This window comes from Manis javanica, chromosome 8 (assembly GCF_040802235.1).
Source record: "Manis javanica isolate MJ-LG chromosome 8, MJ_LKY, whole genome shotgun sequence".
Taxonomy (NCBI): Eukaryota; Metazoa; Chordata; class Mammalia; order Pholidota; family Manidae; genus Manis; species Manis javanica.
In genome coordinates, this window is record NC_133163.1 from 8145792 (window position 1) to 8165322 (window position 19531).

Here is a 19531-nt window from a genome sequence, read left to right on the forward strand (position 1 = left end):
GCTATACAACAATGTGAACGTAACACCGCTGAACTGTACATCAAAAATGGTTAAGATGGTAAATATTGTTATGTGTTTTTCCTCACAATTAAAAGAAGAAAAGAGTTTATAAACACAAAACAGACATAGAAACTGAGTTGAATCAAAGCAGTACCAATACACTCCTGGTGATTATGGAGTCACCCCTACACCCCTCAACATACACAGCTGGAAAAGAATCACCAGTGGTATTATTTCAAAAGTTGTTCTTACAGGTGCTAAATACATAAATCTACTAGTTGTCACATTAAGTAAAGCTTAACTGTGAAGTATGTGAATTTATGAAGAATAACAGTTCGTTCATTCACTCTCTCAACAGGTATTTATTGATAATCTGCCATGTGTCAAGCACTACTATTCTAAGCACTTGCTATGCAAAGAAACAAAACAAAGGTCCTGCCCTTTTGACACTTGTATTCTAACAGAGACAGGTAATAAGAACAAACACAATGGATAAATTATCTAATACTTTAGAAAATGTAGGTGCTATATTTAAAAAAAGAAGAAAATAATATTCCAAGTCAAGGTGGACAGAGAATAAGGAGATGGCAGCTTGCAGTATTAACAAAGGGTCTTGGTCAGCCTCACTGAGAAGGAGAGCTCTGAGCAAAGACTGGAAGGAGATGAGGAAGCTGGCCATGTGAGTACTTAAGGGCAGGTATTCTGGGCAGAGGGGTGAACACTGCAAAGATCCAAAGATAGAACCCTGCCAGGCAACCAAAGAGTTAAGAATGCCAGTGTGGCGGATGTGCAGTGAGCAGGGAAAAAGGAGGAGATAAGTCAGGTAAGACAAGAACAATGGATCAAGTAGAGCCCTGAAGACCATTATAAGGACTCTGACTTTAGCAAAAGGATAAACATACTTCTACAAGGTTTTGCAACATGTGTTCTATTTGCATTTTAATTTACAGTACTTCAATCAAAATAAGAATCACACTCTGAACACTTCAGTCAAGAATTCTCCCACTGACCTAGTTCTCACTGAAGTTTTTACACGCCAGATGTTTTTTGCTATGTTATTATCCCATTCTCAAAACCCATTCCATCCACAGAATGAACCACGTAAGCTTGATACATACCCAAAATGTTAAGTGATTCTGTAGTGCCTTTATCACTAAAGTCACCTCAAGGTACAAAAAGGCTTACAATGGATCAAATTCCCTTCTTAAGAAGCAGTCGACAGGACATCAATAGATGAATGGGTGTTTGCGTGCACACGCACGCACACACACAAATATTAGCCATAAAAAAGAACGAAATCTTTGTCATTTGCAACAACATGGATCGACCTAAAGTGTAAGCTAAGCGAAATATAAAAATATAAAACAAACAAACAAAACAAATACTCATAAATATAAAGAACTAATAACTGCAGGACGGGAGAGGGATAGGGAATAGAAAAAACAGGTAAAGGGGATAAAGAGGTACAAACTCACTACCAATTATAAAATAAATTAGTCACTGGGATGAAAAGTACAGCATAGGGGATAAAGTCAATTATATTGTAATAACTGTATGGTGACAGATGATAACTACACTTATCATGGTGAGCATTTTGTAATGTACATAATTGCTGAATCACTATGTTGTACACCTGAAACCAATATAATACTATACTTCAGTTTTTTAAAAAGCACAGGATAAGACTAGGCACTATTCTCCCTTTAACTTATAAGTAATTTGGTAGCACTATTAGAGTGAACAGTTTGCAACTTTTTGACAGGAAATATAAAAATCTTTACCATGCTAAATTCTTTTTAATTTAAAATAAAAATAATGCTGAGTCCCATGGAATTCTACATTATTACAACGCATAATGCCTGTTTCAGTAATTCATTTGCTCAACAAATATTTACCTCTTACTCTGTGCCAGAACTGTTCTAGAAGACAAGGATTAAACAGACAAAAACCCCTGCCCTCATTAAGTCATTTTTTTAGATAAGTTTTCAAAAATTAAACCATGTCCTATGTCCCATGGTAATAAGAGCTAAAGGAAAAATAAAAAGCAAGGACAAGGAGTTTGAGATGGGGATAGGGGGAGTTTAAAAGGCAATCCGGTAAACCCTCCCAAGAAAGTGACTTTAAGCAAAGACCTGAAAATACTCTGGAGAGATAGTCATGCGGTTATCTACAGGAAGACCAAACCACATTAAGGGAGCAGCAAATGCAAAGGTCCTAAGGCAAGAGAATGTTCTAGAAGAAGTAGGGAAGCCAGTGCAGCTGAAGAATCAGCCAGGGGAGAGCTGATATCAGAGATGCAAAAAGGTGTTGGGTAGAAATCATGTCCAACACACAGGCCACTACAAGGATGCTGACTTTAACTCCTCAGGGAGATGGGAAATCTTGGGAAGGTTTTGAACAGAGGCACGGCATGCTCTGACTCACATTTTCAAAGCATCACCCTGGTTGAGCCGTCATTAGACTGTATCTGGGCAAGGCAGAAAGAGCTACCCTGTATCACAATGGTGTTGCTACTGAAATAACCAATGACTGCATTAATCCTAACTGAGTAGTAAGAATGTCAGTCTTTTAAAAACTGCATTGACTTTGAACACAGGGGTGCAGAATACCCTAAGAGGTTTTCAAATTTTTTTGGACTTTACACAAGCTACCCTTCCTCCCAAAGAAGAAGTCTTCAGTGCCAAGTAGAACAATTGATGTTAGCGACAGATGGTCTAGGAAACATGTTAATCATCTCTTCCTCTAGATTTTCTAAGCTCTGTCTTTAAGGCAATTTAGTTCACCAGGAAATTAAAAACATTTGAACCAATTTATCCCAAATGCATTTATAAAGCACCTCCAAAATATGTGCCAGAAACTGTGCTAGGAGCTGAAATACACAAAAAGAAAATGCAACCATTGGCCTCAAAAAGATGCTTCATGCAGAAACACCATTCTACAGCTATGATTTAATATTAGACCACCAGCTTCAAACAAGGGTCAATAAAATGCTCTCCAGGTAAAGAATGTTTCCGAATTATTTGATAAAACTATTAAAGACAGTGAGCAGCTGGACAGATCTACAAAATCAAACCGTTCATGGCAGGGAAAAAAGTGCCTCTCCCAGTATTGCAAGTTTTTAAGATATTAAGAGATTCCAGAAACTCCTCTTTTTCAGTGAGTGTCAGCAAGTTCCAAGAAAAATTGTAGACTCGATTACATAAGTGCCCATTGTCTGAGGCAGTGATTCTCAGTCTTGGCTATACATCAGTACCAGTGAACTCTGCAGCATGGCAGGCCCTAGTTGACATTGGAACCTTGGCACCTAGCTGCCTTCACGCTGCACGGGGCTTGTGATGCACAGACTGGACCACTCATCTAGATATTCTGGTACATTATCCTTTCTCTCCATTAAGTCATTCACTTTCAATGTAATGGCTCTATTACATGCAACTCTGCTCTATTAGAGGATTTGAATACAAGTCTCCTCAAAGTCATTTTAGAAGTTGGGTAAAAATATAAATTAGTGAACGAATGTTTCAAGGATCCCAAAAAAATCACCCTTTTCCCATCCCATCATATCCCAGGCCAAAATCATTCATCTGTATTTCAAACTTATCTGGGATTAAAAAGTAATTACATGTTTTGGTGTAAATGGCTTCCTGCCAAACTACAGTAAGTCAAAGAATAAAATCACAAGAGATAATTGGTCAACAAAGAACTTCATCACCCCCTTTGCTAAATTACATCAGGAACAATTTGAAAGCAATACATCTAAAGATAATTCTCCTACAAATGAGCCAGCTAATCAGAAGTTGATTAATGTATTTGATTAGGGCTAAGAAATCAACTGAAAAATAAAATAATCTCGAGTTTATATAGCCACTTCCCAATCATACAAAAGGTCTTCATATATTTACTTCATTTTATCTCCAAAATCCTACAATTGAGACAGAACTGTAAGGATATCCATAGGAATAAAAATACACTTATTGCCAAATACCATATAATACCAAAACCTGAGACACAGTAAGGTTAACTGTGAGTTCCAATTAGGCACACCCGATTAGTCCCCTGGTTTCACTCAAAGAACCATGCCTGTCAATAAAAATATGAAAAACACCCATGGCTATACAGTACCTTTAGTAACATTAACAAAGTAAGAGTCAAGTAAAACACAACAAACCATGAGAATACAGAAGTGAACCTCCATAGATAATGATCATGCAAATTCATAGGCTTATTCCTGAAAAACATTAACTCAAACTGTAATACAATCTTTAGAAGCAATTGTCACACAAGTCATGTTTTCACACCTAAGCTAGAAAGAACTAGGTGAAGACTCGCACTTCTAATTCTAAAAAAGAAAGTAGATATTGTCAGAGAAGAAAAATGTCTTCCTAGTCAGAAATTTTTTTACTTCCATTAGGAAAGTGATTAACATTACATTATAAAACTTGTTGGTAAATCTTTAAAATACAGTAACAAATGTCCTTCCTCAACTTTTATATCCTTAAATGATTTCTAAAAGTTCTAAAAAGTAACACTAACTGCAGAATTTTTAACTGATAGCACACAGTATGTTAGAATTTCAAACTCAAGCCAAGGACACCCCATTGTCACCATTTCTCCCCAAAGGGAAGGATTCTGGCAAGTGTCTGCTGCACACTTCTCTGACTTTTGATGTGATAGTTAGAAGATCCATCCCTGGAATCCTAACAGGAACCAACTATGAAGAAAGCACTCAGTAACATTCATTTGCCTGCAGGCAGGAGAAACTAGAAACTTCCTGCTCGGCCTATGTGAAGGCATCACCTAGGACACAGGGAAGCCTGAAGACGACAACTTCAAGGGGAGGTGCCGCCTGGCTCCCCCACCCTAAGCCCCAAGGAAGGAGCTGAATGTTTCACATGTTCCTTGTTCTATTTTTTAGAGTCCACATATTAATTAAATCATATGGTATTTGTCTTTCTCTGTCTGACTTACTATGCTTAGCATAGTACCTTCTAGGTCCATCCATGTTGTGACAAATGGCAAGATTTCAGTCTTTATGGCTGAGTAATATTCTATACTACCTATAATATGTACCACATCTTTTTTTATTGACGGACATTCAGGCTGTTTCCCTATTCTGGCTACTGAAAATAATGGCACAATAAACACAGGAGTGCATATATCTTTTCATATCTGTGATTTTGTTTTCATTGGGTAAATTCCCAGTAGTAGAACTGCTGGGTCATATAGTATTTCTACTTTCAGTTTTTCGAAAAACCTCCACACTGTTTCTCATAGTGGCTGCACCAATTTGCAATCCCACCAGCAGTGTATGAGGGTTCCTTTTCTCCACATCCTCGCCAACATGTTATTTCTTATCTTTTGGGTAGTGGTCATTCTAACAAGTGTGACGTGTATCTCACTGTGGTTTTGATTTGCATTTCCCTGTTGATTAGTAATAAGGAGCATCTTTTCATGTGCCTGCTGGCCATCTGTATTTCTTCTTCGGAAAAATGTCTGTTCAGGTCCTCTGCCCATCTTTTAATTGGGTTGTTTTTTTGGTGTTGAAGTGTATGAGTTCTCTTTGGATGTTAACACCTTATCAGATAAATCATTTAGGAGTATATTCTCCCATACTGTAGGATGGCTTTTTCTTCTGCTAATGGTGTCCTTTGCTGCACAGCAGTTTTTTAGTTTAATGTAGTCCCACTTGTTCATTTTTTATTTTGTTCCCCTTGTCCAGGGTGATATGTCCAGGAACAAATTGCTCATGCTTATGGTCAAGAGATTTTTGCCTATTTTCTTCTAAGAGTTTTACGGTGTCATGTCTTACATTTAGGTCTTTAATCATTTTGAGTTTACTTTTGTGTATGGAATTAGGCAGTGATCCAGTTTCATTCTCTTGCATGTAGCTGCCAGTTTTCCCAACACTGGTTATTGAAGAGATTGTCTCTTCTCCACTGTATATTCATGGTTCCTTTATCATATATTAACTGACCACATATGGGTAGGTTTGTATCTGGGCTCTCTATTCTGTTCCACTGATCTACAGGCCTGTTCTTGTGCCAGTACCATACAGTTTTGATTACTATAGCTTTATAGTATAGCTTAAAGTCAGAGAGCATATCCCCAAGCTTTGATCTTCTTTCTCAGGACAGCTTTGGTTATTCAGAGTCTTTTGTGGATTCATATGAACTTTAGGATTATTTGCTCTAGTTCTTTGAAAAATGCCGTTGGTATTTTGATAGGGATTGCACTGAATCTGTAAATTGCTTTGGGCAGGACGGTTATTTTGACAGTATTAATTCTTCCTATCCATGTTCATGGGATAGATTTCCATTCATTTATGTCTTCTTCAATTTCTTTCATGAGTGTCTTACAGTTTTCAGAGTACACGTCTACAAATAACCCAATTCTAAAATGGACAAAGGACTTAAATAGACATTTCTCCAAAACAGAGATATGAATGGCCGATAAGCACATAAATGACATTTAACCTAGTAATCAGGGAAATGAAAATCAAAACCACAATGAGTTACTACTTCACACATACTAGGATGGATATAAACAAAAACAAATATAATAACAAGTACTGGAGAGGATTTGGAGAGATCTGAACCTTCATACATTGCTCGTGAAAGGGTAAAATGACACAGCCACTTTGGAAAACAATTTGGCAGGTCCTAAAGAAGTTAAACAGATGACTATAGTTAAATCCTATGACCCAGCAATTCCACTCACAGGTATATACTTGAAAAATGAAAACATACATCCACACAAAAACTTGTACGTTAGGTGTTCACAGTAGCACTATTCATAAGTCAAAAAATGAAAAGAACTCAAATGACCTTCAACTGATAAGTGGATAAACCATATAGTGTACCCCTACAAGATATTATTCAGAAATAAAAAAGAAATAACATACTAACACATTCTCCACATCGGTGAACCTTGAAAACATGTTAAGTAGAAGACATCAGTTACAAAAGACCACATATTTTAGACTCAAATTATGTAAAATTTCCAGAACACGTGAACTAATAGAGACAAAAGCAAACAGTTTCTCAGAGTTGTGGCGGTGGAAGAGAGAATGAAGAGTGACTGCTAATGGGCAGGGGTGGGTTTCTTTCAAGACTGATAAAAATATTCTAAAATTAGATTATGGTGTTAGTTGCAGTCCTGCAGATATGCTGAAAACCACTGAACATACTCTTCAAACAAGTGAACTGTATATGTGACCTATATCTCAACAAAGCTGTTTAAAAAAGCTTAATGAGAAGAAAAATGTGAGTATCAGGATAATAAAAGAAGGAACAATAACTATACTGAAGTTACACTGTTCTGTGGAAACAAAAGTATACCTTCTAAAAGAAGGGTAGAAATCACCCTAAATCATGCCTCTATGAACACAAAGAAACCAGCAGATGACAGATTTTCTGTTATGTCTTCCAGGGTGGTTCTTGACTACTCTCCTTAGGGGTACAGCTACAGCATGTATACTGATATGACTATTGGGAAGCTTTGTCACTTTCCAGGAGCATATGTGCAAGATGGAAGGAGAATTTGCTAAGACCAGAACTCCCTGATCATGAATGACTTCTGCTGATTCATAAGGTTCTACATTGTATCTGTGATTCTTCGAAGTTCAAGCAGGAAACTGAAGGAAGGAACAAGTACAATAAATAGTATATGCAAATGACTTTCAAAAATGGAATTGGTGTCCTGAACCATGGCTTATAACAGAATGACGACACCCTATGCCAATAAGATAAGAAAAACATGTTTAGCTGGGGACTTCCCAACATGATTAAAAAAGCCATCTTTCTTCAGTAGCTTAGATGAAGATCTAAATGGTATCCTCATCATAACTAGTGGTAACATAAAACTGGGAGATGGCAGAAATACATTAGATAGAATCCAGATCCAGGAAGATTCTAAGTCTAAATAAAACTGTAAAATGAGGTAGAAGGATCTAGAAGGCCAGAGCCAGAATAAAAATCATAAGTGTTTCATTCAAATCCTTCATTTTACAGCTGAAGCTGAGGTCAGAAGGGTTTAATAACATGCCCAAACTCAGAGAGTACATTAAAGGTAGGTTAAGGCTGAGAATACAGAGACTCTCATTCCTGGGCTTGTGTCTACCTGACCCAATCCTACCTGCTCCTACTTGTATGGATAAACATATGGAAGAAAGGAACCTTGACCCCTACTTCACAACATACAAAATTCCGTTCCTGGAGACCTTAGCAAAGGTAAAATAATAAAGCTTCCAGAACACTAAGAAAAAAAAACTTCATGACTACAGAGTAGCAAAAACTTCTTAGGACACAAAGAAGTACTAATAATAAAGGAAAACATTGGTAAAATGGAATTAAAATTTAGAATCTCAGTTCATCAAAAGACACATTGCCAGAGTGAAATGCAATGCCACAGGATGGGAAGAAATTTTTGCAATTCACACATTCAAAGGATTCATTTCCAGACTATTTAAGAACTCCAGCATTTCAATAAGAAAAAAGACAACTCAACTTGTTAAAAATGGACAAAAGACCTGAACAGGCACTTGACAACACAGGATACCCAAATGGCTAACAAATACATAAAAAGGTGCTCAAATCACTAGTTATCAGGGAAATGCCAATTAAACCACACTGGTATCTTCTACACAATCATGGAATGATTAAAAAAAAAAAAAAAGATTTTAGTGTTGAACTGACAGTACCAAGCAGAGCCAAGGCTGCAGAGCCACGGGAACTCTCCGACTGTGCCAGCAACATTAATACAAAAACTTTAGAAAACTGTTTGGCAGTATATATTGAAGCTTAAGATACCCATACATTCTGACCAGCATTCTACTATAATATATACTCATCAAAATGAAAATGTATATGAACCAGAAGATACAGACACGATTACAGCAGCACTACATATACCTACTCTGAAGCAGGAACTCCTCAGAGACCCATCTGCAACAGAATGGATAAGCTGGGGCATATGTAACTTGTGCTGGTACTGTTAAAAGGTCATAAATTCTTGGACACATCTCTCATAAAGACATAAGGTCTGTATTCTCTCCCCTTGAATCCAGGAAGGACTGTATCTATCTCAACCAATAGAATATAGTGAAAGTGATGCTGTAAGACACTCAGGGACAAGTCAGTCACTCTCAGGAAGCTTCCTCTGCGAACCCAGACAACATGCTGTGAAAACCCAAGACCTTGTGGAGAACTCCACATGTAGGTGCTCTGGTCAACAATCTCAGATGGTCTTCATCTTCAGAACATACCAGCTGAGGTACAATACATGTAAGTGAAGGAGCCTCTAAATGACTCTAGACATCAACCATTATAGAGCAGGAACAAGATATCCCCACCATATTCCTAATCCACAGAATCCATGAGCATTTGAAAATGATTGTTGTTTCATCATTATACAGTAAAAGATAACCAAAACTATACAGCTATAAAAAAAACAACAAACTGCATACAAAAACATGAATGAATCTCAATGCAATGTTACATAAAATAAGCCTGGTTAAAGAAGAGAATATAGGGTATAATCCATTTGCATATTAGTTCAAAATCAGGCAAAACTAAGCTATAGTTAGAGTCAGAATAGCGGTCACTTTGGGTGGGAGTAATTACTGGAAAGGGGCACAAGAGAAGTCATCTAGAGTACTAGAACATTCAGTGTCTTGACCTGCATGGAAGTGATTTTAGTGGGCTCACTTTGTTAAAAACAAAAAATCATTGATGTAGATAGATACTAAGATTTATGCACTTTGTCCAGTATGTATTCTGTACTCCAGAAAAGAAGAACATTTTTAATCACAGAACTTGGTAACCCAGTAGATACGAGGGTGTGAAGGAGAAGTGAAGGATGACTCCAAGTTTTCAAACAGGATTGGCTAGGTGGTGCCATTAACTGAATAGTTTAACTACAGGGCAAATAGAAACAGGAGCAGAAAGCAGAGACCACGTCCTATTCAATTTGCATTCAAGTAAATATCACAGTCCTTAACACACAGTCATCACTCCAGCTTCTAAGATACTCCTCTCATTTTTATCCTACCTTTTTGCCCACCCCTACTTGGTCTTTTTTGCTTTCTTTTTCTCAGCTGTCTGTTAATACTGGGATTCCCCAGACTGCCACCTTCACTTCTCTTTTCAATCTGCGTGAGTGCACACACACTCACACACACATTCCTTTCTCCTGTATTTTCAAACCCAGTTGATGGCATTATCACCTACTTGTTCTTTTAAGGCAGAAAACAAGAATTAGGACTGCAATTAGCTAAAACCGCAAAAAACGAAATTTAACTGTTAAACATAAGGTCTCATGTTGTACCCTAAAATTAATGCGTACGAACAGTACGAAGGAGATATAGTTTAGCTAGACCTAGGGGCTTTCTTCAACCCTAAGCTCAGTGTATGATGTGGTCATCAAAGGATATAGCTGATAACTAACATAGTATGTATAAGAAAGGTAATATTCTTCCCTACACTAATAGAAGAAAAATGCTATAGAAAAAAAAAGAGAGAGAAAGGAAACTCTATTTTTTACTAATCAAGCCATGACTAGAGTGTTGCATTCAATTCTAGGCACTACACATTAGAAATGGAATTAAATCAAGGAAAGCCACCAATGTGGGGAACTGACATGAAATCATGTCTCGTAAGAAACTGCTAATGAACTGGATATACAACAACTCAGACCAAGAAGACTTGATGACAGTCCTGAGCATTTGAAAGGATGTTAAGTGGAAAAGAGATTCAGCTTGTCCTAAGTGTCCCCAAAAGACAGAACTGAGTAAGAAAAAGTAGACTTCCACCCAATATCAAGAACTTACTAACAGTCAAAATTTCATTAAAAGCAGCAGGGGTTCTCCAGAGCAGGGGTTCTCAGCCTGGGATGATTGTATCCGCCTGGCCAGGGATGCTGCTGCTAAACATCCCACACATAAGAGAACAACTCCCACAACAAAAAAATGACCTGGCTAAAATGTGACTAGTCCCATGTTTAATAACCTCTGTTCTAAAAGTATTAAATTGCCTGTTTTGGGAGGCACTCCACTGCAGACCAAATAATGCAGATAATATTGCATACATGACTTTCAAGAAAGGTGGAATATGAGCTGAAAAAAATATTTTGTTTCAGAAAACGCCAGAGAAAAATACCCTCAGGTAGTTAAAGTGATGGAGGAGGAGGAGGAGGAGAAATATTTATTGAACTGTTAATGTAGGCCAGATAGTATACCAAGTGATTCATGTAAAAATCAAAAAATTAATTTACAATCATGTAAAATTAGGTTGCCCTAATGTCATACAGCAGTCAGTATTTGAACTCAGATCTACCCGACTACAATTATATACAACATTGTCCAAAGCATAAACATTAAATGATGTCCAAAGCTTTTGTCCTCTAGAAAACAAGTGAAGCACATATTCTAGAAGTATTGGGACAGTGTCTGAACAGGTTTGTACTCACTGCAAACCTAGTTGGCTAGGAGAAAAGAGGAAAGGATTACTTGAAGTAGTCCTGTGATGAAGGAGAGAACAATTATCCTGATTGTCCCCAATTGCCTACTTCTGTAAGAGCCAAGAAGCTCTTATATACCCATGGAATCTCAGTCAGAAGCTGAGATTAATGATGACATCCCTTTATCCATAGGCGTGAAAGCTCAGGATGGACAGACGTTTGAACATCCCCAACTGGGAATCCTGCCCTTAACAAACACACTAGATGCAGATACATGATTTCTTGGCTGCCTACACTCATGCCCATCTGTCAGGATGGCAGTATGCCTGCTCACATGTTGGTCAAACTGTCACCAGGGCATAGGTGCCAAGCAATGACAGTCTTAAATGGGCAGCTTGCACAGCACTGTAAGAGCTTGCTCTTCTGCAGACAAAAAAAAGTTCTCTGTGTTAATACTGAAGGGTTGCAATCACAAGTGAAATATTCTTGGTCCATCTCAACATTTCAGTGGAAAAAAGGTCTAGACTAGTAGAAAAGAGTCAGACTAAGGAAACTAAATCAAATGGAAAAACTACTTTGAAGACGAAGAAGTAGATGCACGGAAGCGTTTCACACTGCCGCTTTCATTAACACACGTCACGGAACTCTCCTGCAGTAAAATCCTTTGCTGAACAAGTCATCAGTGATTTTTTTTAATGGGATGATGTGCTTTTCCATGTTCTAAATTAAAAGTGCAGAGCTGCACTGATATTTAGTAGTTTGTCTAACATTAAGTAAGTTCTATCTGCTGGTTATTTTTTAAATGACAGAAGTCTAATATATATCCAAGATAATCTTTTAAATGCACAAAAGAAAGCAGAAACCCAGTGAGATTCCCACAGATGAGCAGGGGGGAAAAAAGTATACTTTGTTCAGAGAAAAGAAATCAAGAAATGAAGTGAATGCTAAGAGAACAAAAACTGAGTATTTCTGGCCACACATTAATAAATTACAACCTAAGAGTTGTCACCTGTCACATTCCCTTGACCACAAGCAAAATGTTCCTAAACTACCTCTAGATTCCTGTTCTATCCTAAAAGATCTTTTGGATCACTGCCATGAGGTATCTAATTCTTGCTGTCTGTAAATTCTTCCAGATTCCTGCCTAGAACTAAAACCCTAATGCTGCAATTTGAGCCATTTGTTCTTGTTCACTGCTCAGTGATTCTGAAGAACAGCTGGTCACCGTCACTCTCTGAGTAGTTCTTCATACATGAGTATTAGGACATCCTGATTGAACAACCCCAATCTCCTCTTTGCCGTGCTAAATAAAGTGATTCCATTAACTTTTCCTCACTGGACCAATATATCAGCTCTTTGTACCAATTTATCACTTCAGTTCCTTACCTCTTGGTCTCTTTAGCATGGTAAGAAATGTCAACCACATCAACAATGAACCAATGGAAACTACTCTTCTTCCCACATGCAAAACTTAACAAAAAGTAGCATTAATATTAAAGAAAGAATTAACTGAAAGTCCAGCAGAGTTCTCAGTATCTATCACTGAAAACAGTGACAGAAGTCTGCAATCTACCATTACTCTTTTAGGAAGTACAAGGGACTTAATACTCTGAAGTGCCACCCTTTTTTAGCTTTCTGGTAGACATCTGTAATACAAAGTCGTAAGTCAAGCTAAGGGTCATGGTTATATCCTGTTCTTCCTGCAAACCTATTACTGCCATACAGGGGCCCAAAAACAACTTCTGAACACCACTTCCACCATATCACTTCCTGCTCAAGAGGCTCCAGTACCTCGAGGCCAGTGAAACTGATCATAACACTACAGTCTAGCCAGCAGTTCTCTGTACTCACAAACCCACTAACCTTCCTTTATTTCCCTCCTCCCCTTCATTCACCTGACTCCCTAAAACAGCCAGTTCTTACTTTTTCTAGGACCTATCTTTGCTCATACTATTCTTTAAAATGTTTTCCCAGTTCCTCTCAAATTACACATAGTTTTTTCAGGACTCAAACCATGTCATACCTTCATAAATCTGTGTTAATTTTAATACTTAATTGTTTATATCCTATCTTCACTTTGGTATACAGTTTACATACAGTGCAAGGCCAACTGATTTTTACAAAGATTTTTTTTTTAAGTAACTCAATGGAGCAATGCTAATCTTTTCAACAAATTAACACAAATGGATATCTAAATGAGACATAAAATTGTGGGACACTTAGAAGAAAACTTCCTGACCTAGGGTTAGGCAAAGAGTTCTGAGACATGCATGACACCAAAAACACAATCCATGTAGCAGCAAGTTGGACTTCATCAAAATTAAAAACTCTTGTGCTACAAAGGACACTGTAAGAGAATGAAAAGACAAGCCACAGGCTAAGAGAATATGTTTACAAACCACCTATCTGGCACAGAACTTGTATTCAGAATATATAAAGGACACTCTACGCTCAGTATGAAAACAAACCAATCAAAAAACAAGCAAAAGATTTGAACACACAAGTCACCAAAAGATATAAATGGCAAATAAGCACAGGAAAAGATGTTCAACATCATTAGCCTTTAGGGAAATGGAAATTAAAACCACAATGAAATATCACCGCACACCTGGAATAATAGCTAACATAAAAAAATACTGCCAACAACAAATGCTACCGAGAATGTGATGAAACTGGGTCTCTCATACAGTGATGATAGGATTGTAATGGAATGCTAAAAAAGCTTAGCAGTTTCTTAGTAAGTTAAGCACACACTTACCCTACCACTCAAAATTTATACTACTCCTGGGCGTTTATCCTAGAAAACTAAAAACTTTTCTTCACATTAATACCTGTACACTGTACATGAGTGTTCATAGCAGTTCTATTTGTAAGAACCAAAAACTAGAAATAATTCATACGTCCTTTAATTTACAATAACTCACAGTTAAGCTAATGGTTAACTAAAATGTGGTAAAGCCATACAATGAACAAGCACAGTACAATTAGCAAAACTAGGAAATTAACACTGACACAGTATTAGTAATTAAACTACTTATTCGAATTTCAGTTTTTACATTCTTTTTGTGTATGTATAGTCCTACGACATCTTATCCCGTGTAAAGATTTGGGTAACCATCACAGTAGGATAAAGAACCATTCTATCACCCCAAAGAAACTCCTTTGTGCTACCCCTTTACAGATACACCCTAACCCCCAGGCCTAACACCCCAAAAACTGACTGGTTATTCATTTCTATAATTGTGTCGTTTTGAGAATGCTATATATATATAAAAATGGAATCATACAGATCATACAACCTTTTGAGACTGTATTTTTTTACTCGGTACAATGCCCTTAAGCTCCATTCAAATTGCTGCATGTGTAGTGTGGTCCTTTTTATTGGGAATGGTGTTCCATTTTATGGCTGTATCACATTTATTTGACCAGTTACCCATGGAAGAATGGGTGGCATTGCTTTTGTTTTGGGCTATTATAAACAAAGCCGCTATGAACCTTCATATGTAGGTCTCTGTGTGAACCTAAGTTTTCATTTCTCTACGAAAAAGCCCAGCAGTACAACTCCTGGGTCATCTATTAAGTGTATGTTTAACTTTTTAAGAAATTGTCCAACTAATTTTGAAGTGACCGTACCATTTTTTATTCCTACCAGCAACAGACGAGGTAATGCAAATTTGAAAGTCACAGTTTCTAAAATATTTTCTAAAAGCCTGAAAAAACAGTAAGATTAAGCCTCTTTGGTGTTATAACCTGACCCTGGTTTTGAAATAAATGAATTCTTTAACTTCTATCCAGATTACCAAAAAATACCGTTTTCTTATTACCCCTAACAAAGAATTTATAATTAGATATCACCAGTATGTTGACAGTTCTGCTCCCATATTACATAGTAAACTGGAATAAGAAGTGGAAAAAAGCAACACACACAGTAGAAACAGTCGAAATTTCTGTTTGTATGTCTTCCAGACACAGTCTATGAAAACTAAAGGCTTTAGCAGCACTTTTCTAACACAATAGTATGAAATGTGATCACAATGTAAAAGTTGATTTATACATAGTATCATCAAACAAGGGCATTTGTTCAGCTGTTACTTGGTAAAACAATTTGAGAAAAATAATTAACCTAAAATAAAGCTACAGTTACCTTAGCTATGAGATTTCTAACCTCATGATTTCTTTTTAGTTTTAAGTATAACTGACAATTAGATAATGGAGTCTCTTTGGGGTTCTTGAAACAAGGAGCTAGTTCTGGAAAAGAAATATCTACCCCACATGCAAAGAGAGCAGCAAGGCAGCCAGTCTGCAAAGAGAAAATGAAATAAATGCACAGAAAGAAATTTAAAGCCCTGAAGAGTGGGACTGCACTGCCCTTACTCCTAATGACTCCAGTTCTCATTTAGTCCCTTATAATCAACTATTGTTCCAGACATCCAGGTCCGTAAGACAAATGTGTCCTTCCAATAGTTTGTTATTTGCTTAAAAGGTATATGACAGAACATCCCCAAATCTCAAACTAATAACCTTGCAATTTAATTATGACTCCACCCACTATGTCATCCCACTTAATACATAAGGTTTTATTGGTATTTTTGTGCCTATGTTTAATGTCATCCTAAATATTAGCAAGTGTGATGTGTGTACCTTAATTTTCAAATTCGAGAGTACAAATTCCTATCCTATGGACCAGAGACACATGGAGAGAAAGGATATTTCAAAGAATCATCAAAATCCATGTACCTACATGAAGACTAAATAAATATGATTCATACTGTATTTTTCCAAGTTGAAAGAGGCGTTATTGTTAATAAAATCTTAATAAATTTACTGAAAAGTTACTAAAAGTGGTTTCTTGTCATAAGTACTTAGGGATGAATATTAAAACTCCTATGAGTGGGAGGAGGACCCACCTCATACCTCTCTAGGCTCTCTAGACAACTTCTCTTTTTAAAGTGTTGCCCACTAAGTGATCCAGAACAAGAACAGAATCTGCTTGAGGCTGAAAGCAATGGTTCAAAACAACACTGGGACAGAAGGAGCAGGAGTGAGAAAGTCCACGAAATAACAGCACTGGAGGCAGGGGGAGTGGGTACAACTCCAAAGGGCACAGACCTCTTGCGTCTTTATAATGGCAAATGAGAATATACTAGAATTTTGGTCAAAAGAGCCAAATATAGCATAAAGGACAAGCACATCTTGGCTATACCATTTAGCTCACTGCTTTGTCAGGATTCTACCCCTTTCTAAATTAATCTAACATCCTTGTTAAAAATTCCATATTTTTGACATTTTATCAATAGGGTAGTTTTTCAAAAGTGTCCTATACATTTACTGATTTCTGCAATGCCAGATGTTAGATAACCACAAGTCAAAAAGAATAACCTCTATTAATTTAAAACAAAGAAAACTTGCTTCAACAAAATACTACCGCACCAAGAAGACTGTACCTAGTTCCTGACACATAGTAGGCGGCCATGTGGTTTTGGTGAATACATGACTCCACTTCTGCTGACTCTGTAAAATAACCTCAGAAAGCATGCAAAATATCCTACCAGTCTGAAAAATATCCTCCAGTCCCATTCAGTTACCAATCCATTATCAAAACCCATCAAGACCAGCTTTCATGAAAGCCTCACCCACAAAGAGGCAGCATTTAATGCCCACTAGGCTCACTGCCTCATATATGGAAATATCAGCATTGGCACATGTGCATAAATTCAAAAGTCATCCTTCATTTGACGTAAGGTAAATTTTAAAGCTTTGCTTCCTTTCCTGTTTTATTTTTCAAATCAAAAATATTTTCAGTTTTATTTCTCAAATCAAAATTCTACTCATTGTGCATTTTATCTTATCAGGGATGCCTTTAAGGAAAAAAGATATAATTGTCAAAATTAAAACATTGCCTTTTCTAGACATGTGGGATATTCACTTTTATATTTATTATTTCACATTTGTTCTCAATTTTTTGAAAAGCCGGCCTATTTAAGAAAGTTAATTTTAGAGTCTATCAGCATTTTGAATACATAACTGTCATTTTTTAAATACACACTTGCATCTTGGAATAAGACAGCATAAGGTTTCCATGACCATTTCCCAGGCACTTACTAGCTTAATATATGCCAGGTTCTATGCTTGACACATTACTCCAGTATCTCATGTTTCACAAATATCCTCATAGTTTCGCAGTAAGCCATCATACTATAAACCATTATACTATAAACGTGGTATTTCCACTAGATACAAGTACTAAATTTACAGTGATGCTTAACACAGATTATTGTTATTAAGCTCAAGCTGTTTTACTGTATTAACATAGTCAGTCAGCAATGGTGAGATGCACAAAGAATAACCATGTGTGGTAGTTTTAGCAGAGAACGCTATTAAGAAACTACTTAAGTTACATGCCCTTCTATAGACAAACATGATTCTACCCAGAAATTTAATTCCAATTACATGTCATTTTGAACAATATAAACATATCCAATTAAAATGATTATATAAAGAACCCTTGATTCCTTCTGAAATTGCCTTAAAATTGTAAATTAAACTCTACCCAAAATTATCATGCTCAGTGTGTCATAAAAAGTAAAGTGCCTAGATTCTGAACTCTGAAAAATAAATGCTGCCCTACATTTTTTTACTCCTGCGAATTTCTGACTCAACAGATGGGCAAATTCAAAAAAAAAAGAAAAGAAAAAGGATTAATGAGGCTCAACAGTTCCCTAAAACCACCATCCTCCCAACAGCAAAAGTGATATTTCCAAATTGTTTCAAGAAATGAGGTGGGGGAGGGAAAGGAAGTCAGTACAGAGAATGACAAACAGAAAAATGTTAGAAAAATAAGGTCCTAATCGTCTGCCTCTCTTGCTCTCTTAATCCAGCTACTCCGAAGCTGTTTGTCGATTTTAACTAAATAACCTAAGAGTTTTGAGACCAGAGCCAAAAACTATCTCAGAGGAAGGAATTAGCTGCCCTCAAATACAGTTTTGTTGCCCTTGAATACAGCTGCATGAGTAAAGGGTGCCAACCCGTCAGCTAGGGAAAGAAAACAGAGAAGGAACCGTCACAGGCGGAGGAAAATCCCTTGCACAACTCCCCACGGAGCTCTACCGCCTGGCCCCATCCCCTTCAGTGCAAACTCGCACCAGCCCCACCCGGACACAGGCAGTTTGGTAAGGGGACGTTCTCACTGCTCCCGGGCCTGAAATGCAATCGTGGAGGGAGGCTCCTTCTCCCCTCTCAAATCTCAAGTCAAACGTCACCTCCTCTATGATGGCCTCCCTCACTCACCACTCTGGCCCACAATCGCCTGTCCTCGTTTTAAGGGAGCTTTTCAGTGTATGCAAATTGATTTGCTTCTATACGGTGTCTGCCTTGGAGAAAGTGAGCTCCACGACCGCAGAGGGACCTCGGCGGTCCAGGCTTGCACACAGCCCCCAGCTCTCAGACCCAGCCCCGGGCGCCCGGGATGCCAGCCAGGCCTGACCGCGCCAAGACGCTGTCCAGACGTGGAATTAGGCCTTAGCGGAGGCCTGGCCTGTGCGGGCAGCTCGGGGCCGCAGCGGGGCCTGAGGAAGCCCAGAAGGGGACGCCGCGCCGCGCTGCCCGCGGCTTCGGGCGCCGCCCCAGGTCACAGCCGCCCAGAGTCCGCCCAGCTCCCGGCCGCCCTCGCCACGGTTCCGCACCGCTCCGTTGCTCTGAGACCGCGCCTTCCGCGAACTCGCTACCCGGAGCCGCAGACGCGTCGCCTTCTGCCGAGTATGAACTTCCCGCCGCTTCCTCCGACTTGCAACTTCGCGGCGGCGCAGACCGTGTCACACCCTGCAGTATGAAGCCTTCCCATTGGCTCGGCGCGAGCGGGAGAGGAGGGGCGAGCGGGAACGCCGAACTGCGGGGCGGTGCCCGCGCTGGCCCCCACCTCCTCCCCAGGCATGCCGGGAGTCGCGAGTTAGGTCTCCCACTGCATGCTGGGAAGTGGAGTGTTTTTATAGTCGGGGTGGGATGCGGTCCCCTCTGCTCCCTTGGGCTTCTGGGAAATGTGGTTTATGGCCTCTATCAGTCCTGATCGTACGCTGTACCCAGC

At 38.4% G+C, this 19531-nt stretch overlaps 1 protein-coding gene across 9 annotated transcripts in view; it reads right to left on the reverse strand.

The window, feature by feature from the left end:
- Nucleotides 1-19276, reverse strand: part of VRK1 (VRK serine/threonine kinase 1) — an 84384-nt gene extending 65108 nt beyond the window's left edge. For 8 of the 9 annotated variants that reach the window (XM_073241883.1, XM_036991786.2, XM_036991787.2 and 5 more), the window contains exon 1: nt 19134-19276. The gene's annotated coding sequence lies outside the window, so the exon portion shown is untranslated. The remainder of the gene's footprint in view (nt 1-19133) is intronic. The other variant, XM_073241884.1, reaches the window with a different exon arrangement.
- Nucleotides 19277-19531: the final 255 nt, after the last annotated feature.